Below are 22,806 nucleotides of genomic sequence, written 5' to 3' on the forward strand. Positions count from 1 at the left end.
CCTTCACCCTAAAATGGTCAACTCCTTTCCTTTAATATTTTTCATGGCACTTACAAAATTTTGAAATTACATAGGTATTTGTGGGATTATATGATTGATGACTAACTCATCCATTAAGCTATGACAAAAAGGCAAAGACTATGTCTATTCTGTTTATCATGGTATCTTTAGTAGGTAGTTCGTAGGTGCTCAGTAAATGTATGTTTTGGAATAAATAAATGTGGCAGTAGGGAACCTTCCTCACTGCTATGGACGGAATTGTACAATCCCCCTGCCAATTCCTATGTTGAAGCCCTAATCCACGATGTGACTCTACTTGGAGATAGAACTGTTAGGAGGTAATTAAGGCTAAATGAAGTCATAAGAGTGGGGTTCTAATCCAATAGGCTTGTTGGCATTTAAGAAGACAAGAGAGAGAAAAAGAAAGAGAGAGCGCTCCATTTTGTGAGGACATAGGGAGAAAGCAGTCATCTGCAAGCCTGGGAGAGACCTCTTTCCAGAAATCAAATTGTCAGTATCTTGATTTTGGAATCCCAGCCTCCTGACAAATTTCCGTTGTTTAAACCACTCAGTCTATGGTATTTTGTTAGGGCAGCCTGAGCAGACTAACACACTCAGAAATCAGCCTTCTTAAAAGTCATTTTACAATCTGAATCGTAGCCATTTAGAAAAAAATAGGTCTCGTAGACAAATCCACACTAGATTTTAGAGGCTACTTAGGACCTCTTTCAATTGCCAAGGCTTATACTCAAAGAGAAGTTCCCCCTGGGACACACCCTGGTGCATATGATAATCCTGAAGGCCCTCCTCCCAAAAGGCTCTGTGGATTAACTTGGTTTTGTATTCCTCAGAACGGGAGCCAACTGCTGAGGCCCATAATCCCCACTAGTCCAGGTACCAGGGGTCACCCCAGCAGGTGCTTGGGGCTTTGACCTCACTTGGGGGAGAAAAGGCTATGACATCGACTGTAGAGGAGCAGAGAGGCTGAAGGTGATTGGCATCCATATTCAAAGACTGAAAATGCCCCCATAGCCTGTGATGTACACAGAGACCCTATTCTTAGGGTTAGCACTCACCTACCTGGAGAATTGTGGACAGACACGGATCTTGGCTTCTTGCCTTGATCTCTGAAAACCCAACATTTTGTGAATTCTGATGAGCCCCACACAGGAGGAGACAGCAGGTGGGCACAGCTGGAGCAGCTCTTTGATCAACAGCCAGCATGGTGACAGGCAGTGGCAGCTGCACAACTGGCCAAGCCCAAAGGGGTGGGCTACCCACAGGTTAGGGAAGAGGCTGGCCTGCTGCAGTAGGGGACAGGGGACACTCAGGTAGTAGTGTTTTCCTGATCGACGGGGGACGAGGACTCCGACTGCTCATACCCACCGGGACAATTAAGGAGGATCATGGTCTTTATTCTGTCCCACAGACACTTGTGGCAACAGGTTTTTATGGGGACTGTGCTATCACATGGTCATAATCAGAGGTCAGTTTAGAAAGACTGTTCCCTGAGACAACAGATGAACTGAAGGAACCAATAAAAGAAAACAAGGCAAGAAAGTGGTTAGGGATTGCCTGCACTAAGTTGTTAGAACTGAAGGTGAAAAACCACCGGGGGATGCCTAGTTGTTCTCTCCAGCTCTGCCAGGAGATGGTTTCTGCCTGAGAAGTTAGAGGGAGAGGGGATGTCTCTGATGAACAAGCCAATGGTCATTTTTTGCCATAACTCCAGCCCCAGACACAGATTGAGACAGATCCCTACCTCCTGGGTGGTTCACTGCACTCCCTTAGAGACCCAACTGATCTTTGATGTTTCCAGAAGGCTCTTAATCAGTCCTAAGCCATACTCATGGAGGTGACCCAGCTTGAGATCCCCAGAACTGCCCGAAACAAGAAAGATATTAGTGACAGTAAATAACGCTTAAAAGCAGATATTGTGTGCATAAAGTTTGAATGTATTATTTCATCTTCATAACAACCCTATTAGTTGTTGTTAGAGATCAGTACTATTTTAATCCCTATTTTACATTTTGGGAAACTGAGTCTTAGTTAAGTCATTTGAGTCATTTACTCCAAGTATAAAGCAAAGAAGTAGCAGAACCAGAGCTCACATAGAGATGACATAAAGTTGATGGTCCCAATCACTCCACCTTACGAGGATGTCCCAATTTGTTGCAGAACACCCACGAGCCCCAGTCAGCTTCCAGTCTTCTGTGGTCTTAGAAGCAATCTGGCTGCCCTACGTACTCTCACAGGAGAGCCAACCATTTGGTTGAGTTGACTGCTCCCCAGGTTTCCTGGGGTGTCCTGATCGCCCAAGGCCATCTCCCACCCAAATATTCTCCTTCTATCAGTTCAGTTGGACAAACATTAACAAGTGCCTGTGATTTGCCAGGCCTGTCCTAGAGGTCGCTGGACAAAATAAACTATGATACGGGGTTTTCCCTCCAAGGCACCACTGAGCAGGGGTGGAGAGATGCACACACAGGCACTCCTACTATCACCAGTGAAGGTGTGGGCTGAGTGCTGCCGAACACAAGCAGGGCACCGAGCCAACTCGGGGATTCAGGGAGGCGTTCTGAAGGAGGTGATCCCTGAAATGAGGCTTCAAGCATGAGTGCACTTTAGTTAAAAAAAGAAGAAGAAAGACAGAGAAAAAAAAAAGAAAGAACATGGGAAGGGCATCTGAGTCAAAGAGAACAGCCGAAGCAAAGACGTGGGGCAGGAAAGCCCTCTGTATACATAGGATTACAGGCAAATGAGTGTGAGGCAGGAGGGACAGAAGATGAGGCTGGACACAGAGGGAGGACCCAATTCATGGCAAGTCTTATATGCCAGGCTGAGAAGATGGGATTTTATCCTAAGGGCAGTGAAAAGCCAATGATAGGATTTTGAACAGAGAATGACATGGTATTCCAGAAAAACCAATTTGGCTAGATAGGTTTTAGGGTGGCTGTAAGTAGGACAAAACCAAAGCAGGAAGATCAGTCAGAAATCTATTGGAAACAGAACAGATACAGATAAAGAGGGTGGGCCGAGGGTACATTCTGCATGTGATGACCCTCTGACCCCTCAGCTCAGCCCACGGCCTCTCATTTTTTCCCTGGATTATTTTCCTAAACCCCCCAGGGCCATCTGCAAGGTGTCTGTGTCCTCAGCAGTGGCTCCTGACATCTTTTAATATCACTGGCAAATTTAATTAAAGTCACTTTCCTCTGCTCTTCCAGATCATTAATAAAACAGAGCCACCAGGCCAGACTGAGCAAATTCTCCCTCTTGCTACGCCCTCCACTTTCTCCAATGGGAACACTGCTCCGGGTCTGTCACCAGCCTGGGTAGACGCATCCTGCTCTGCTTCTAAATCTGGGCCCCTGCACAGACGTCACAGCCAATTTACATTAAAGTTTTAGGTGCAGCCAGGCTGCACTGGATCTGAAGTGCCATCCGAGTCCAAGAACACTGCATCTTCTCCTGGACTTCCTCTGCCTACAGGGGCTGAGAGCCTGCAGAGTCCTCTCCATGGCAAAGCTCTCCCAGAAACACAGGAACTAAATTTCCGGCACTCAAGTAGGAAAGACGCAACCTCGGCTACTTAGGTAGTTTGGCTGCCACAATCGGAACTTGGATCCAAGGAAGAAAATGTAAGGATGCTGCTTTTCGTCCATTATGATAGCTTTGAATATTCCAAGTAAAAAAAGTATTATCGTCACGCCCATTTTGAAAGTGAAAGTGTTAGTTGCTCAGTCCTGTCCGACTCTTTGCAACCCCATGGACTGTAGCCTACCAGGCTTTTCTGTCCATTGGATTCTCCAAGCAAGAATACTGGAATGGATAGCCATTCCCTTCTCCAGGGGATAAGCAAATTTGAATTTACAAAGGTTAAAGAATTTGCCCAAATCATGGTTGCTGCTGCTGCTGCTAAGTTGCATCAGTGGTGTCCAACTCTGTGCCACCCCATAGACGGCAGCCCACTAGGCTCCTCTGTCCCTGGGATTCTCCAGGCAAGAATACTGGAGTGGGTTGCCATTTCCTTCTCCAATGCATGAAAGTGAAAAGTGAAAGTGAAGTCGCATGGTAAGTAGACAAATAAGCTCTTGAATTCTGGCAGTCTGACTCTACAGTACTTGGCATTAACCACCATGCTAGGTAGATGCTTTGGGTTTGGGTAGCCCTTTGAAAAGCAAAGGGCCTGGGGAAGGGAGGGTGAGTTTTTCTGGATATGGAGCCCTCACTATGAACTTGGAGATGGTACGTACTCCAAGGCAGCCTGAAACAGTAGAAGAGCCCCAAATCTGAAAGCAAGAGGCAAGAACTTTCTTCCTAGCTCTGCCTCAACAAGCTATGAGACTTCAAAGAGTTAGAGAACTCTTAACGGCATCAGCTTCCTCATCCAGAAAATCCATGTGGGGTTGGATAATCTCCATAGTTGCTTTGAGTCAAAAATGCTTTGATGGCAGGCAGGTCCATCTCCACAACAGGAAAAGAAGTGAAGGCACGTATTTCAGTTAGGTCGGCCCAGGGCAGTGTGAGAGCCAGCCACTCCCCCGGAGGTGTCAGAAGAGAAGAGATTAAGGGAGCACGGTAGGAAAGAAGGGCCCCCAAAGGCAAGGAGAGCCTACACTCTGGCTCTACCAAAAGCACCTTGCATCAAACTCATTTTTTAAACAACTGCTCTTTGAATGCCCATTGTGAACCAAGCACTGCGCTTGTGACTGAGCATACACCCATGAAAGTGCTACACCACATCCCCAACCATTTGACATTTTCTTCTAACGAAGGATAGAGACAAACAAGGAATTATGGGCATGATACTATGACGATGTCATGGGAAGTTCCTCTTTTTCTTGTTCTGCTCTAAGCTCTCAAGTTGGTCACTGCACCGCTGCCTCTAACCTTACGGACAGTGGCTGCAATACATCACGGTTTTATAATATTGAGGACCTTGCAGTAGTATGTGTGGTTGATATTCCACGATTCTTGCTTCTCTGTTCCCATGCAATTGTCACATTTTGCCCTCCTCAAAGCCTCCAAACCCTTAATGGCATCCAAGTCATATGATAACTTCATAAAACCCAGCTGGCCTTCTCCTAGGCACTGCCACACACAAAGAGGAAGCACCAGCAAGCCTCAATCTCCTCATGCTGTATATAAATAAAGGACTTTAAAATGATCACAACAATCGTATCTCTTCATTAAGTATTCTTTACTCTATGGGTGGCACTGCATCAGGCATTTCTATAGCTTCTGTGTAAGACCTAAGGATCCCACAGTGATTTAGGTAGCGTTAACTGTTTTAGAGATGAGGAGACTTGGGCCCAAAGATTACTAATTTACCCAGGTCCACTAGCTGAGTAGCACAGCTGAGCTATGAAACTTGGTGTGTCAAATGCCAAAGTCTAAAAGTGAAGGTGGAAAAACAGGATCGGAATCTGGAGCCCTCAAGTCAAGAACCTCCAGCCCTGGAAATCTCTACTCCTCTGGGAAGCCTTCCCTGATAACACCCTCTTCCTCTACCTTCCAACTGAGTCATTTTCTCCACTGTGTTCCTCTAGCCCTTTGATGACCACTAAAGCACTTGTCACACATCATCACATTAACCTGGGCTGATCTGTCTGCATGTCCATCTCCTACACACTTAGAGAAACTCCCTGAGGGATTCCCCCTCAATATAGGGACTTTTCTTTTCTAGCAAGTTATCACACTCAGTTCAGAGGGCTAAGAGGTTGGATCTGATCTCTAATATCCTCCCTGCCTCCAAAATTCTATGATTCCAAGGCTTGTTGATTCTACTCAAAGGTTTACCACACTCTCTAGAGGCCAGAGGACTTTGCTGTCTATGAGTCCTTCACAGATCTGGAGAATCACAAACCATGCAAGGGGACCAGAGTGAAAGGAAAAAAGGGCCTTGCTCACCTAATTTAAGTTCTGCTTCTCCAGCTGTTGGATCTACATCTGCATGTAAGTCATCCCCCACATTGGAGGCAATAATGGAACCAGGGTCACACGCTAAAGAGGGCTGTGCATTAGAATAACTTTGGAGCTCTAAAAAATATAGGTATCTGGATCTTACTCCAAACCTAAGTTTTGGACTCTCTGGGAGCGAAGTCTCAATATTTAGACTTTTTAAAAGTTCCTTAGTTGATTTAGAGGTACAGCCAAGGTTGAGAATCCTGGGAGAGAATAAAAGGAACACAGACTAACTATGAAAGACATTTGCATCTCAGGGATTCCAACCATTACAGAATTTCTCTGAACCAAAAGAAGGACTCTTAGTGTATCATGAGTTGACTCATAAGTGGGTGTACCACAAAGCCTTTCTATACACCAGACAAACATCCACCCTCCTGGACTCTAACTTCCTTTCATACCCTGCCAATGACAAAGAGCATCAACTCCCTACCCATATAAGTAGATTTCCCCACTGTCTCTCCCTAAACCTGCTGTTAGCTTAATCTACACTTTTACTGAAGAAACAGAGAAGACCCAGAGTTCCCTTATCCACACAGGAAAATGAAGCTGCTCATCCCATTTTCAGCAAGACATGTTTCTAAGTATTTTCCTTTTCATGGATGGTATCTTATGTTGACTTCTCCATGTTTTCTTCACGCCATCTTTGTTTGCTCCGTGATTCATTTATTCACATATACATGCATGCACAGGTATGAAACTCAGTCCGTGTGGTACAGGTCGACTTCCACTGAATCAGATGAGAAGGTACCCAACTCTTTTTTTGCACATTCAAAAGAACTTAGAATAAAAGTTCCTAGAGGGTAGCAATTTTTATCTGTTTGGTATTTCTGTATCCCTGCCATCTATATCAGTGCCTGGCATAGAGTGGGTGCTCAGTATATACTTAGTGAATGAATAGATCCATGAATAAATGTACAAAAATAGAAGGCATAATAGCTAGTGATTTCTCCCACTCTTGGCAGTGTTCAAATGGAGCATCCCATCTGTTAGGGATGCTGTGAGCAAGGTTTTTCTAATTTGAGTTATATGAACAAATATGTAATCCCCCCTGAGGACCACACACTTCACTGGAGAACAGTGACAGAAAACCAAATTACCAAAAAAAGAAAAAGAAAGTCCTAGACTTGGAAGCATGTGCCAAGACAGTGCAGAGGAAGGAAGGTCAAGTGCTGCCTGGGACCAGCAGGGTCACTTCATGGACCAGGCAACTTTGGATCTAGGAGTTGAAGAATGAACATGAGTTAACTGGGTCAAAGCCACTGCACCTCAAATAGGTAAGAGAAAGCCATGCTAAAGAGCAGGTCAGCCTCAACAAGCAATGTCTGTTTAAAGAAAGGTGGGCAGGGTGTCTGAAGGGCAGGGCATTTGAGAGAGCTGAGAGAAGCTGCAGCAATCAGTGAGGAATTGTTTGTGAAAGGCTTTGTATGCCCAGTCAAGGAATTTGGTTGTTACCTTGGTGGTAATAAGGACGTACTGCTGCTACTGCTAAGTCACTTCAGTCGTGTCCGACTCTGTGCGACCCCATAGACGGCAGCCCAGCAGGCTCCCCTGTCCCTGGGATTCTCCAGGCAAGAACACTGGAGTGGGTTGCCATTTCCTTCTCCAAAGGAAGTACTGAAAGTCTTTTAATCACAGGAGGGACAAGATCATTGTTTTTCCTTTGGATGGAGACCTCGACTGACAACAATGCAGAAACTAGATACGTGAATGAAGGTGGGCAAGACTAGGGGCAGGAAGACCAGTTCAGAGACTCTCAAAGTATTTGAGTGAGATGTGATCAGAACCTGAACACAGGCGATGAGAGCAGGCCTGCTGAGGGGAGGCAGGGTTTAGAGCATTTTCGAAAGTAGAATCAATACATGTGCGTGTGTGTGTGTGTGTGTGTGTGTGTGCTCAGTTGTGTCCAACTCATTGTGACCCAATAGACTGTAGCCCACCAGGCTACTCTGTCCATGGAATTTTCCAGGCAAAAATACCAGAGCAGGTTGTCATTTCCTACTCCAAGGGATCTTTCCAACCCAGAGATCAAACCTGTGTCTTTTGCGTCTCTTACATCGGCAGGCAGGTTCTTTACCACTGTGCCACTTGGAAGCCCAGACTCAGAACAGTTTGGACTATTGAGCCAACAAATGGTTACTACCTTGACAAGACTGAGGAGCATTCTGGTCCTTTGTTGGAGCTCTAGGGCCTTCTTCACTAGAGCCCAAATTCTCCTGGCTCCATCTGTCTCACAGTCACAGATGTCCCTAAAGCTATACAGCTATCTAAGTCTGACCAATTTTGTCGAATTTTCCAGCTCACATTTCTTCAGTCCTGGAGATCCTTACAGGAAAAACCCTGCAGGACTACTGGGATGACGATGGTGCCTGATGCGGTTTGGTGCCAGTGTCTCTTCATCCCTCTTTCACTATCAGAATCTTCTGTTTTCAGTTGGTCCACAGAATCTTGGATGTGTTCTCGTTTATTGGGTGCCAACTGTATGTCACACTCTTTTCCAGCTACTGGAGGTTCAATATTATATCTTTTACCTGGACTAATGCAAAGCTGCCAATCTTGCCACATCTGTTACAGTCTGTGCTCCAGAAAAACAGCAACTACCATCTTTTTAAAATGTAAATCAGATACAGTTAAGTACCTTACATACAAATGAGTTCCTTTCCAAGAGTGCATTTGTAAGTCCAATTTGTTCCTAAGTCCAACAAAGTTAGCCTAGGTACTCAACGAACACAACTGGCTATACAGCACTACACAGCAATAGGTTTATAAAACTTTTCACACAAATAATTCATTAAAAAACAAGCAACAACACTTAAAATCTTACAGTACAGTACCTTGAAAAGTACAGGGGTACAGTACAACAGCTGGCATACAGGGGCTGGCATCAAGTGAACAGACAAGAAGAATTACTGACTGGAGGAGGGTGAAGAGCTGGGAGATGGTAGAGCTGAAGGATCCTCAGCTATAGGAGATGGAGGGCAAGCTGCAATTTCACTCATGCCTAATGTTGATGGAATGCATGTTTGCATCTTTGAAAGCTCACAACTTGATCCTGCTTGCAGGATCTCAGTTCCCTGACCAGGGATCGAATTGTGCCCCCTGCAGTGGAAGTGCAGAGTCTGAACCACTGGACCATCAGGGAATTCCCACTCTTTTCTTTTCTTCAGAGCACCCCACTGGCTGGAATCATTGCTTTTCTATTTGTTTACTGGTTTATCATACAATATAAACTTCATGGGAGCAGACAACTTGATCTTTTTTCTCACCACGATATTCTCAGGCTGCTTCACTGCAGCCTGGCGGAGTGAGTGTCAGCATTTGTGGAAGAGATCAGTGCTCACTCTGCAGGACTAAGCGTTTTTGGAAAGATGCACCTGTGAGAGGAGATATCAAGCTTCTGGGAAGCCTTGGGGTAGAGAGGTAAATGGTTACAACCAATGATCTCAGAGAACTGGCAGTTCTGCTCATTTGAAAGCACCAACAGGACCACAAAGTATTTGGAAGGCGGTTGGGAGACTGTCTCTAAACGCATTTCATTCTGCCTACGTTAGTCCTCTCATGAGCACCTTACTTCTCCTCCAGAGTGTGTGGCCTCATAATAGCCAACACTCATAGTGCACTATTCCCTCAACAAATATCAAGTGATGGTCTGTACCAACAGTGGACAAAGGCCTTCTTGCTCCCATTCAGTCCTCACGAGGATGTTCACAATGATGAAGAAACAGAGGCTCAGTTAGCTGCCTAGAGTTTCTAAGCCAAGAAAACGGAGTCAGAACAAAACCTTGGTCCTCCAGCTTTCAGGGGGTCTCCCTCCACCAACCTGGAAAAGCATCATGTCAGCAAAGACCAAGAGACAACATTCCCTATTACTGAAAGGAAATCAGGGCTGGGCCAGGGGTGTGAGAAGCCCAGAGCAGCCTGAAGGGGTATCGTTCCCACCTTTATGTGTTCCCAGAGAAAATGACTTGGGCTCTATCTTTCGGAATTATCCACAGAGAGAGGGCTGACATCCCTCTGCCCTACTGCCTACCCATGAAGGGAAAGCTGGTCATAAAAGCTGGTACTTTTATGTACCTTTTCCTCAGCTCATTCTCCAGGAGACTGATCTATTTTTTAATAGCATTTAGTTCTCTTAATTTTTAAATGTTAAAATATGGGATTAAATCATATCAGTGCCCAAAGGAAGAGCAAATGGACCCGGGCAAGCACTCAGAGTTGTCTCTCTGATACATGGCTGGGAGAGTCTCTTGTACACTCAACTCCAGGGATGTTCTGGGCCCTTCTTTCACAAGAGGGCGCTAGGAGCAGACTCCTAGGACTTCCAGCAGATCCAGCTGCTGTCTTGGCAGCCGTGATCTCTCTCTACCTGACCAGGGATCGAACCCACTGCCCCCTGCGATGGAAAGGAGGAGTCTTAACCACTAGACCATCAGGGAAGTCCCATTCTTCCTCTACTTTAGAGCACACACACGGGCTGGTCATTAATGATTCCCCTCGAAGTTGACTCCCCCATTAGTTCCTCCTGAGAGTCTGGAAGGCACGGACTCAAGGTGATTCTTCCTGAATCCTAGAGGGGGGAGTATAGTGATGTGATAGGAAGTAAGCAGAACCTTTGGAAAGCCGCTGGGCAAAGGGATTCCAGGTAGACTCTCAACCGAGTCTGCTGCTGCTGCTGCTAAGTCGCTTCAGTTGTGTCCGACTCTGTGCGACCCCACCGACAGCAGCCCACCAGGCTCCCCTGTCCCTGGGATTCTCCAGGCAAGAACACTGGAGTGGGTTGCCATTTCCTTCTCCAATGCATCAAAGTGAAAAGTGAAAGTGAAGTCGCTCAGTCGTGTCCGACTCCTAGCGACCCCGTGGACTGCAGCCCACCAAATCCCACTCCTGCATCCATGGGATTTGCCAGGCAAGAGTACTGGAGTGGGTTGCCATTGTCTTCTCCACAACAGAGTCTACATGGATCCAAATACATCCTTCCTGGATGGAAAAGGAAAAGCAGAAGCACAGGACTTGAGACTGACCTGTCTGGAGCATTTGGGGGCCGATTCTGAGAATGCCCTGGAGGGCTGCAGTGGGAAGGGACTCCACACAGGAGGGCCAAGCTCAGGCCACCAGACCCTCAAGCAGCTCAGGATGCCTTGTAGCCCAGACAGCCAGATAGTTGGGTTGGCTGCTCATTTCACCTCTAGAGACCCAATGTAATAACAGACACACTGGGGGCTTCAAATTGCAGCTGGAAAGCTCTGAAGCAAAAGATGTGATCAGCATGAATAACATTCTTAGTAGGAGGTGATCTGTAAGCTGTGGAACCAGACCCACAGAACACAGAATTGTCAGGGAAGTAGATTAAAAGTCAACACATCCAACATAGCATTTTTTAAAGGTAAGGAATGTGAGGCCCAGAAAGCAGCAAAGGGTTTTGCCTGTAGTTGTCAGAAGAAATAACAACTAAAATATACTGTTCTTGCCACTTGTTCAATGCATCTTCTGTGATACCACATTGCCCATTCCTGGGTTGATTTTTTTATTCCTTCACTGGCTCCTTTTATGATAAATAGGACAGATTCTCTTTCTTGCTTTTAGTCCACCTGCCTCAAGAGTGAGGTAGGTTATTCATTTTTCATTGACGAGCCACTGTGTTTCAGGTACCATACAACAAGAAGTGGGAGAGAGAGAAAGGACTTGGTCCAGGAAGAAGGTAAGTCTCAAGATGAAAAATACATATATTTTTTAATAATAAAAAATCTGCATTTAAATAAATATAAGGGACTTGTGAAAAACAGATGCTGCGTCATCAAAATTCAGAATAAGAGACTGCTTCTTCACAGTCTTCCCATCAGAAAGAGGCATTTGAACTGAAGAACAGTAGGATTCTTAGTGAAGGGCAAACCATGAACAAAAGTGCAGAAGAAGAAAGGACAAGAGTACTTAGGTGCCCACATGGGAACTGTAAGAAGTGAGACTAGAAGTGGAGTGGTGAAGCAGGCCAAGGAGGACCTTGAATATTAGGAGTCGGACTCAGGCAAAAAGTGAGAGGCCCTCAAGGCTTTTGTGTGGGAAAATGACAAGCCTAGACTAGGGTTTTAGGAGGGCAATCTTATAATAGCCACTAAAGTGAATTGAAGGACTGGAAGAATGAAGTTGGGAAGATGTTAGAAAGTTACTGTTTATAGTATCATCATAATAATATAGCTTAGAAAGTTATTTTTTTTACAGGTACGGTAAGGACTGAGTGGGAAAACTCAATGTTGGGCACTTTGAATACAGTAGCTTTACTCTGTTGCAAACATACAAATGTTGGCTGCTATAATAATAATTTCTATTATAATTATCATTATTATTATGTTAGAGGTTGTCAAATCCATACTGAGGTCGTGGTAGTAGGGATAGGGAAGAGAGGCATGGACTGAACAGATGTAAGGAACACAATAGTGCTCCTTTATCTGTGTGGGATAAATTCTAAGGCCCCCAAGTGGATGTCTGATATTGCAAATAGTACTTAATTCTATGTATACTATGTTTTTCCCTGTATATACACATTTACAGTTAAATTTCCAAATTAGGCCCAGAAAGATTGAAGGAGGAAGGAGAAGGGGACAACAGAGGATGAGATGGTTGGATGGCATCACCGACTCAATGGACATGAGTTTGAGTAAACTCTGGGAGTTGGTGATGGACAGCAAGGCCTGGCGTGCTGCAGTCCAGGGGGTCACAAAGAGTTGGATGTGACTGAGCGACTGAACTGAACTGAACTGAACTGAAATAGGTTAGCAATAATAACTAATAATAAAATAGAACAATTATAAAGTATACTGTAATAAAAGTTGTGTGAGTGTATTCTCTTTCATTCTCTCACTCAGAATATCTTATGGTGGTTGGTGGTGGTTTAGTCGCTAAGTCATGTTGGACTCTTGCGATCCCATGGACTATATAGCCTGCCAGACACCTCTGTCTATGGGATTTCCCAGGCAAGAATACTGGAGTGGTTTGCCATTTCCTTCTCCAGGGGATCTTCCGAATCCAGGGATTGAACCTGGGTCTCCCGCACTGCAGGCAGATTCTTTACCGACTGAGCTACCAGGGAAGCCCCCAGAATATCTTACAGTACAAATTTAATGCCTTTTCCATCTTAATGGAGCACTTTATCACACACAGTGGCTGTAACTTTTGCAGCCTGAGGTGTGACAGCAAACCTGTGGGAGAAAACTGGGAGGGAGGAGAGGATCTTGGAGATGAAGTGAAAGAGGGCCCACCTAGAGAGCTAGTGGAACCTGGAGAGGTTCTGTGCGATAGAAGTCAAGAGGGGGAAGTTTCACGGAGCTAATGATCAATTTTTTCTGATGGGGGTTGGGGGAAATCAGGAATAAGTTATATTTGGGGGAATGAGAAGTCCTTGGTGAGTGAGAGTTGGGCAGAAGGTAGGAAAAAATGAGAAAGCAAGGGACTAAGTGAATGAATGAGTGATGGGGAAATAGAAACAGATGTCTACTCTAAAATTTCAAGAGTGTGTGGAAAGCAAGATGGGAGGAGAAAATGACGGGAGGAAGTGAACAAAGGGATATTCTTGCTAGGATGTTGAGCATGCTTACAATTAGATGGAGGGGATTCAGTGCTCAAAAGGAAAGAGCTCAGGGCAGGCTGATGAAGGCAGGGCAGGAGGGACACTGGGCAGGAAGGGAAGGGAGAACTTTTAAATTGTGAGACTAGTGACAAGTAAGGGTGGAGAACAAAGTTGGGAGATCAGGGTGCAAAGGAAGAGTGTGCAAGCTCACACTACTTGGTTCATTCTCTAGGATGAACAAAGTGGTGTGTAACCTGGACATCTTCTCCTCTCAAGTGATTTGGAAACTGCCATGTAGAAGCCTGGGCAGGAATACAGTTTCCAGACCCACTTCCGGATCCAGTCCCAACATGACCCAGCATTCCTGTACACAACCAGGAAAGCACTATTTGTCATTCAGACATCAAGGCAGTAAATGCTACCTGACCCATTCCAAGAGCTGTTTTCTTAGTAGACATGACCCTGTATACCACATCTAAATACACTTGATTCAGGAATTAGCCTCTAGAAGGCGATGGCACCCCACTCCAGTACTCTTGCCTGGAAAATCCTGTGGGCAGAGGAGCCTGGTGGGCTGCAGTCCATGGGGTCGCTAGGAGTTGGACACGACTGATAGACTTCACTTTCACTTTTCACTTTCATGCACTGGAGAAGGAAATGGCAACCCACTCCAGTGTTCTTGCCTGGAGAATCCCAGGGATGGGGAGCCTGGTGGGCTGCCGTCTATGGGGTCGCACAGAGTCAGAAAATGACTGAATCGACCTAGCAGCAGCAGCAACTCTTCATATTATAAAAATGTACATATACATGTGATTCTTCCTATCTAGATGTCTTGTTCAATAGTCTCTATGGATTGCAATCCTTCTTACCCCTGACCTTCCTGCTCAAGACCTTCCCCAGGACCCAGAGATCTCAGATCTTTAGGGGTCCACCTTGCTGGGCAGCTCAGCTGACTGGGAAGAGTGTCTTAGACATGCTGGAGCCATTTTTCCTTTCTCTTGAAGTGGTCTACCCAGTGTTGGGTTTAGAGTGCCCATCCAAAAAAACAGAGACAACTGAACACAAACCAATCTCATTAAAGAAAATAGGGAAATTCCTTCCTAGAAGGACAGCTCTGGTTTGTATGCTGAAACAGAAAGAGGACCCCCCTAGCCCTCCCTCCTAGGCCAGCAGGATGACAACGCACAAGGGTTCTGCAATAGTCCCCTGCTTCCTCTCGCTACATTCTGGTCTTGATGCACTATCTAAAACGCAGATCTGACCATGCACTTCAGCACTGAAAACCTTCCTAAGTCCCCACTGGAAACTCAGTGGAAAACCTTAGCATGAAGTACAAGTCCTTCAAGATCTGGCCCCTAGAACTTCTCTAAACTCATCTCTCTGAACTTTACCCTCAGTCTTTAGTCATTTGAAAGAGCTCTTGTCCACTTTAGGCCTTTGCATACTGATCCCTTCAGGGCTTCCCTGACCACTCAGCAATAAAGAATCTGCCTGCAATGCAGGAGACTGATGCAGGTTCGATCTCTGGGAGGGGAAGATCCCCTGGAGTAGGAAATGGCAACCCACTCCAGTATTCTGTCCTGGGAAATCCCATGGACAGAGCCTGGTGGGCTACAGTCCAGGGGGTTTCAAAGAGTTGGACATGATTGAGCACAGCAATATTACAGTAATCCAAGTCTATGCCCCAACCAGTAACGCTGAAGATGAAGTTGAACGGTTCTATGAAGACCTACAAGACCTTTTAGAACTAACACCCAAAAAAGATGTCCTTTTCATTTTAGGGGACTGGAATGCAAAAGTAGGAAGTCAAGAAACACCTGGAACAGGCAAATTTGGCCTTGGAATACAGAATGAAGCAGGGCAAAGACTAATAGAGTTTTGCCAAGAAAATGCACTGGTCATAACAAACACCCTCTTCCAACAATACAAGAGAAGACTCTACACATGGACATCACCAGATGGTCAACACTGAAATCAGATTGATTATATTCTTTGCAGCCAAAGATGGAGAAGCTCTATACAGTCAACAAAAACAAGACCAGGAGCTGACTGTGGCTCAGATCATGAACTCCTTATTGCCAAATTCAGACTTAAATTGAAGAAAGTAGGGAAAACCACTAGACCATTCAGGTATGACCTAAATCAAATCCCTTATGATTATACAGTGGAAGTGAGAAATAGATTTAAGGGCCTAGATCTGATAGATAGAGTGCCTGATGAATTATGGAATGAGGTTCGTGACATTGTACAGGAGACAGGGATCAAGACCATCCCCATGGAAAAGAAATTCAAAAGCAAAATAGCTGTCTGGGGAGGCCTTACAAATAGCTGTGAAAAGAAGGGAAGCAAAAAGCAAAGGAAAAAAGGAAAGATATAAGCATCTGAATGCAGAGTTCCAAAGAATAGCAAGAAGAGATAAGAAAGCCTTCCTCAGCGATCAATGCAAAGAAATCGTGGAAAACAACAGAATGGGAAAGACTAGAGATCTCGTCAAGAAAATCAGAGATACCAAGGGAACATTTCATGCAAAGATGGGCTCGATAAAGGACAGAAATGGTATGAACCTAACAGAGGCAGAAGATATTAAGAAGAGGTGGCAAGAATACACAGAAGAACTGTACAAAAAAAGATCTTCACGACCCAGATAATCACAATGGTGTGATCATTGACCTAAAGCCAGACATCCTGGAATGTGAAGTCAAGTGGGCCTTAGAAAGCATCACTACAAACAAAGCTAGTGGAGGTGATGGAATTCCAGTTGAGCTATTTCAAATCCTGAAAGATGATGCTGTGAAAGTGCTGCACTCAACATGCCAGCAAATTTGGAAAACTCAGCAGTGGCCACAGGACTGGAAAAGGTCAGTTTTCATTCCAATCCCAAAGAAAGGCAATGCCAAAGAATGCTCAAACTACCACATAATTGCACTCATCTCACATGCTAGTAAGGTAATGCTCAAAATTCTCCAAGCCAGGCTTCAGCACTACGTGAACTATGAACTTCCAGATGTTCAAGCTGGTTTTAGAAAAGGCAGAGGAACCAGAGATCAAATTGCCAAATTTCCATGATCAAATTGCTGGATCATGGAAAAAGCAAGAGAGTCCAGAAAAACATCTATTTCTGCTTTATTGACTATGCCAAAGCCTTTGACTGTGTGGATCACAATAAACTGTGGAAAATTCTGAAAGAGATGGGAATACCAGACCACCTGACCTGCCTCTTGAGAAATTTGTATGCAGGTCAGGAAGCAACAGTTAGAACTGGACATGGAACGACAGACTGGTTCCAAATAGGAAAAGGAGTACGTCAAGGCTGTATATTGTCACCATGCTTATTTAACTTCTATGCAGAGTACATCATGAGAAACGCTGGACTGGAAGAAACACAAGCTGGAATCAAGATTGCCGGGAGAAATATCAATAACCTCAGATATGCAGATGACACCACCCTTATGGCAGAAAGTGAAGGGGAATTAAAAAGCCTCTTGATGAAAGTGAAAGAGGAGAGTGAAAAAGTTGGCTTAAAGCTCAACATTCAGAAAACGAAGATCATGGCATATGGTCCCATCACTTCATGGCAAATAGATGGGGAAAGAGTGGAAACAGTGTCAGACTTTATTTTGGGGGGCTCAAAATCACTGCAGATGGTGACTGCAGCCATGAAATTAAAAGATGCTTACTCCTTGGAAGGAAAGTTATGACCAACCTAGATAGCATATTGAAAAGCAGGGACATTACTTTGCCAACAAAGGTCTGTCTAGTCAAGGCTATGGTTTTTCCTGTGGTCATGTATGGATGTGAGAGTTGGACTGTGAAGAAGGCTGAGCGCCAAAGAATTGATGCTTTTGAACTGTGGTGTTGGAGAAGACTCTTGAGAGTCCCTTGGACTGCAAGGAGATCCAACCAGTCCATTCTGAAGGAGATCAGCCCTGGGATTTCTTTGGAAGGAATGATGCTAAAGCTGAAACTCCAGTACTTTGGCCACCTCATGTGAAGAGTTGACTCATTGGAAAAGACTCTGATGCTGGGAGGGATTGGGGGCAGGAGGAGAAGGGGACGACAGAAGATGAGATGGCTGGATGGCATCACTGACTCAATGGACGTGAGTCTGAGTGAACTCCGGGAGTTGGTGATGGACAGGGAGGCCTGGCGTGCTACGATTCATGGGGTTGCAAAGAGTCGGACATGACTGAGCGACTGAACTGAACTGAACTAAGCACAGCACAGCACATACTGATCCTTTCACTCAAAGACCTTTCTCCCCCACCATTCCCCTCCCTACTTTCACCAAAGCCAGCTCCTTCCTAGCCTGTCTTTCTGGGATCAGCTATCCCTAGAAATTCTCCGTAAGACCCCCTAGAGACGTGATCTTCCTACATTTTCACTGCACCTGGGATGTAGCCTTCACAGACAGGAGTCAGTTTAAATGGTAATTGTGTGTTCACTAGTTGGTTATCCCTGCTGGGATGAGTGTGTGTTTATGTGGAAAGGAAACATTCTATTTTATTTGCCTCTGTACCCAGCAAACTTGGCCAAGGGGATTGTTGAATATTTACTGAATAAATAACTGATTGGTTGAATCAATGAAGGCTTTCTTTTTTGGAGTCAAATGTATTTCTGAAACTCATCAAACGTTTGAACTTCCAAGCAAAGCAACCAGGCTTGAGTGCAAAGGGAGTGATTTTCTCTTTTGAGCCAATCTTGGTAGCTTGAAGAGAAGCTGTGTGACACATTCCTCCAAATCCAGATTGTCGGCAGTGAGTGACTGGACCAGGTAGACTGAGGAATAATGCCCACAATGACTGCTGCTGCTGCTGCTGCTAAGTCGCTTCAGTCGTGTCTGACTCTGTGTGACCCCAGAGACCGCAGCCCACCAGGCTCCTCCATCCCTGGGATTCTCCAGGCAAGAACACTGGAGTGGGTTGCCATTTCCTTCTCCAATGCATTAAAGTGAAAAGTGAAAGTGAAGTCACTCAGTCGTGTCCAACTCCTAGCGACCCCATGGACTACAGCCTACCAGGCTCCTCCACCCATGGGATTTTCCAGGCAAGAGTACTGGAGTGGGGTGCCATTGCCTTCTCTGCCACAACGACTACCCATGGACAATACCAGTAACTCCACCAGGGACTGTACAAGGGGCCGCCTTGCACCGGGACAGGGCAGGGCTGGATCAGGGGGACACTCCCTTGGCTTCAGGGCGTGTTTTTTTACAGGGTCAGTTTGCTGGCCCTATTCTTCCTTCTCTGACCAGGAGGCTCTGCAGGGCCATGCGTGTGCATGCTCAGTCACTTCAGCGGTGTCCGACTCTTTGTGACCCCATAGACTGTAGCCCGCCAGGCTCCTCTGTCCATGGGATTCTCCAGGCAAGAATATTGCAGGGGGTTGCCATGCCCTTCTCTAGGGGATCTAGGGTTGGATCTTCCCAACCCAGGGATCAAACCTGCATCTTCTCTCCTTTCCTGCATTGGCAGATGGGTTCTTCACCACTGGCGCCACCTGGGAAGGACTGTAGCCCTTCTGCAAGAGATGCCAAAGTAGAGATCAGAGAAGAGGTAACTTATTCCTCCTAGTTCCATTCATTCACTCAGCACGGATGGAGTAGTTTCTCTATGCCAGGCACACTGCCAGGTCCTGGGGATACAAGATGAATAAACACCAGCTCTCTTTCCTCCCTTCATGCAGCTTGCTGTCCAGAGGCGTGACTGGCCTTACTCAATCACATAAATACATTGAACGTGAATCTTTAAATTACTTCAAAATAATAGGTTCAAGTTAGGAGTGTAAAATAAAGGAATCTGGCTTAGGGAAGGTAGGGAAAGCTTCCTTGAGAAAGTCACCAATGAACTAAGGACAGAAAGATAAATAGGAGTACATTAGACAAGGACGAAGTGTTGGAAAAGCAAGAAAGCATTCCCAGGTAGAGGAAACCACCTAAACAGCCTTCCCATCTTCATGAAGTCTGAGAATCACTTCAACCAAATTTAGGTCCCACCTGCTTCTTCTCAACCCCATATCTATATTTTATTTAAAGGAACAGGTAACCGTGGAGTGGACTTGCATGTGCAAACTGCAAAGGGGAATTGCAGATGGCGGTGAGGGGTTGGGAGACCACAGCTACCCCCAGCTCTGATCCTCGCACGGCAGGAAGGCGCGGGTTCCTCTCAAACTCGGACCCCGCAAGGCCCGCAGGAAGAAGGGCCGGCGGGAGGGAGGGCCTGAGCGGATCTTGGATCTCCCTCCGTCAGGGAGAAGCAGGGTGCAGCAGCTATATTTGAAAATCGAGGTAAACAAGAGCTCAGCTCAAGTGGACGGGGCACAACAGCTGCGGAAGATTAATCACACACGGCTGCGAGTCACCAGGTCGCCACGAGGCCCCCACCAGCAGGCCGGATGTGCTCCTATCACGTACCCACAGCTCCCTCCGCCTGGGGTGTTTCTCGGCCACTCAAGAGCGCGCAGCCCTGCTCCCAGCTGCGGCCTGCCCTTCTGACAAACTACCCCGAGTTTCAATCTTTCTGCCCAGGAGCCCGAACAACCAAACGTTCGGGGTTTGTTTTTTAGTCACCAGGGGACAGAGCCAAAGACAGACAGAGAGAGAGCGCGCCAGAGAGAGAGAGAGAGAGAGAGAGAGAGAGACAGACGGACAAGGAGAGACAGAGAGGGAGAGAGAGACAGGCGGCAGGCAGGCGGGCAGGGAGCGGGTAAATTTATGGCACTGCATTAAAGGCGTTTGTTCTATTTAACCCCCACCCTCTCCCTCCACAGTTAAAAATAAAACACAGTGAATAAAGAGGCGGGGGAAAATCGCTTTTTTCCCCTCCGGAAACATATCGCTTTCTTCGTCTCCCCAGTGGCTTAGGTCCTCGGAGCAGGTCAGGCAGGGTCTTGCAGGAGCAGGCCAGCCTCTGAATGAAGGCCTGTGGCTGTGTGCGTGTGTGCATGTGTGCATGTGTGTGGTGGTGGCGGTGAGGGGTGTGTGGGCGAGCGGGGGTGGGGGTGGGGCGGCGAGGAGGCGGGTTGGGGAGGGGGCAGAGTTACACACTTCACGTCTCTCCACCTGGCCCCGGCCCGCCCAGACCACCGCGGACGGGAGAACACCGGTCGGGAGAAGCCCTCCTTCTCCCCGCCCCCTTGGCCGCCGCGGGCTGGTGCGCCGGGGCTGCAGTTCCCGACCCGCGGCGGTGGAGTCCCGAGGTTGGGGTGCGCGCGGGCGTGCGTACAGGCGGGCGCGCGCCGAGTGGGTAACGCGCTCCCCTCGCAGCCCCCAAACCCCACGGGCGCTAGCCACCCCGGGAGCACAACACTCGTTGGCACAGCCCAGGCACACACATGCATACACGCATCCAGCACGGAACACGGCGCTCAGCCTCCCTAATGAGCACCCGTCCGTAACCCGACAAACCCGCGACCAGCCCAGGCATCTCTGCACCGCGCCCCCCCACCCCACCCACCCACCCACCTACCACCGCACCTCCCAGGAGGCACTCAGTCTGCCAGTACGCCCCCCACCCCACCTCCCGGCACCGCCTGCATCCCAGTACACTTTCCGCTGCACCCTCCCCCGCCACCTCTTCTGACACTAGACCTGCAGGAAAGCAGTTCATGTGAATGATCTCGAGAAAGAACTTAATTAACACCGTTATTCACAAGCCGGAACCCTCACGGGGACATCCCCAAACCCACCCCCTCCATCACCACCAACCCCCGCCGCCCCCGCCCGACCTCTGCCTCCCCGGCCTCTGCCGCCGGTTGAGGGGGAAGGGCAGGAGGCTCAGCCCTTCACTCACCGTTTCCTCTCGATCTCTCGGGCGGAGTGGGCAAGTGAGGGGGGGTGGGTGAGAAAGGTGCGCGATGCCCCCGCCGCCCGGCTCCTCACCGGCCGCAGCGGCTCATCGCCCCAGCGGGCTGCCCGCCGGCCGCAGCCGCGTCCGGGGCATGTCAGTTCGCCGCCGCCTCCCGCCCGCCGGGCTCGTGGGCTGCCAGCTTTCAGGGAGCCTTGGGGCAGCGCATCCGGAGGGCGAGGGCTAGGGCCGGAGCAGGGGGCCTGGGGAGGGGTCCCTCGGCACCGGTTTAAGGAGCAGGGAGCACGCCTCCGTAGACCCCTGGGAAACCCCGACTCGGGCGCGGGCTCGGACTAAAGCCCTGGAGAGGCCCGGAGTCCCGGCCGCCCGCAGCAAGGGGATCCCTGCCGGGAGGGGGCAAGAAGGCGAGCGGCCCGGCGTGCCCTGGCGGCTCCGAGGACCCCGGACTTGCAGTCTGCGTCGCCGGGGCTTTCCCGGGGCTGGGAGCGCGCCGGCTCTCCCCCTAGCACGCCGTCACCGCGGGACTCGTCTCGGCCTCGCCGCGGGCGGAGGGGACGCGCGGAGGGTCTGGTTTCTGGGCGAGCCGAGAGCTTTGCCCATTAAGCTGCAGGAGGAAGCCAAATCAAAAAGCCAATCTCCAAGCCTCCAAAACCCAACGTCACCCTATCACGGCATGACTAGCAGCGCATATTTATCCTCGCGCGCCGATGGAGGTGATTTTCAGAGAGCTTTCCGACCAGCAGCGGGGAGCCGAGTCCGCCTCTCGCATCCCGAGAGCCCCCAGGACCGAATGCAGACGGAACCCGTAGCCCGAGGCCACCCACCCAATCTTTGCAGCCTGGCGCCGGGCGCCTCCTCGCCAGCGGCAGTTCCAAGACGGCGGCGCGTCCTGACCTGGATTCCGCGGAGTCCAGAGCTCCGGGCAGCAGCGGGGAGGGAGGGCAGGCGGGCGCGCAGCACCGGCTTTCCCCTTGTCCTCAGGAGACGCTGCCTGCAATCCCGAAATTAAGTCTCCACCAAACACATCTGTGGTTTTTAAATATAGCAGGGGACGATTAACCAGGCAGGGTCCACCCAGGCCTAGGGGAGGAGTTGAGGGGGGATGGAGGTTAGCAGTGGAGGGAAAAGAAAACTCCCTTTCTCCCCTCTTTTTTTTTCCCCCTTCTGTTCTTGGTGTAGAACTCAGTCTGTCATTTTCTCAACCCAAATCAAACAACAGCTTGTGACAGACGCTTGGGTGAGCGCTGGTATGTTGGCTTTGGGGTTTTCAAGGCTAAAAATACGAGGGGGCTGTATCCCAAATTGCTGCTTCTTCTGGGCCTGGAGTCTGGAAGAGAGATGATCCTTTGATGCAGCAACAGAACTAGGGTTTGGGGCTTGGCTTACACGAAGTGTACACACGTAGCCTGAAATCAGATGCCTGTAATTTCTGCTATATTTGTCAGGCTTGGTCCTGGAGGCCTGAGGGGTGGGCAAGCC

At 48.0% G+C, this 22,806-nt stretch overlaps 1 protein-coding gene across 8 annotated transcripts in view; it reads right to left on the minus strand.

Annotated features, from left to right (window-relative positions):
- SLC8A3 (solute carrier family 8 member A3) overlaps window positions 1-22,387 on the minus strand; it is a 168,290-nt gene extending 145,903 nt beyond the window's left edge. For 5 of the 8 annotated variants that reach the window (XM_027552289.1, XM_027552291.1, XM_027552287.1 and 2 more), the window contains exon 1: window positions 21,313-22,091. The gene's annotated coding sequence lies outside the window, so the exon portion shown is untranslated. Of the gene's footprint in view, window positions 1-21,312; window positions 22,092-22,151 lie in introns of those variants that run through there. The other 3 variants (XM_027552290.1, XM_027552284.1, XM_027552286.1) reach the window with 3 other exon arrangements.
- Window positions 22,388-22,806: the final 419 nt, after the last annotated feature.

The sequence above is a fragment of the Bos indicus x Bos taurus genome, chromosome 10 (assembly GCF_003369695.1).
Source record: "Bos indicus x Bos taurus breed Angus x Brahman F1 hybrid chromosome 10, Bos_hybrid_MaternalHap_v2.0, whole genome shotgun sequence".
Lineage (NCBI taxonomy): Eukaryota > Metazoa > Chordata > Mammalia > Artiodactyla > Bovidae > Bos > Bos indicus x Bos taurus.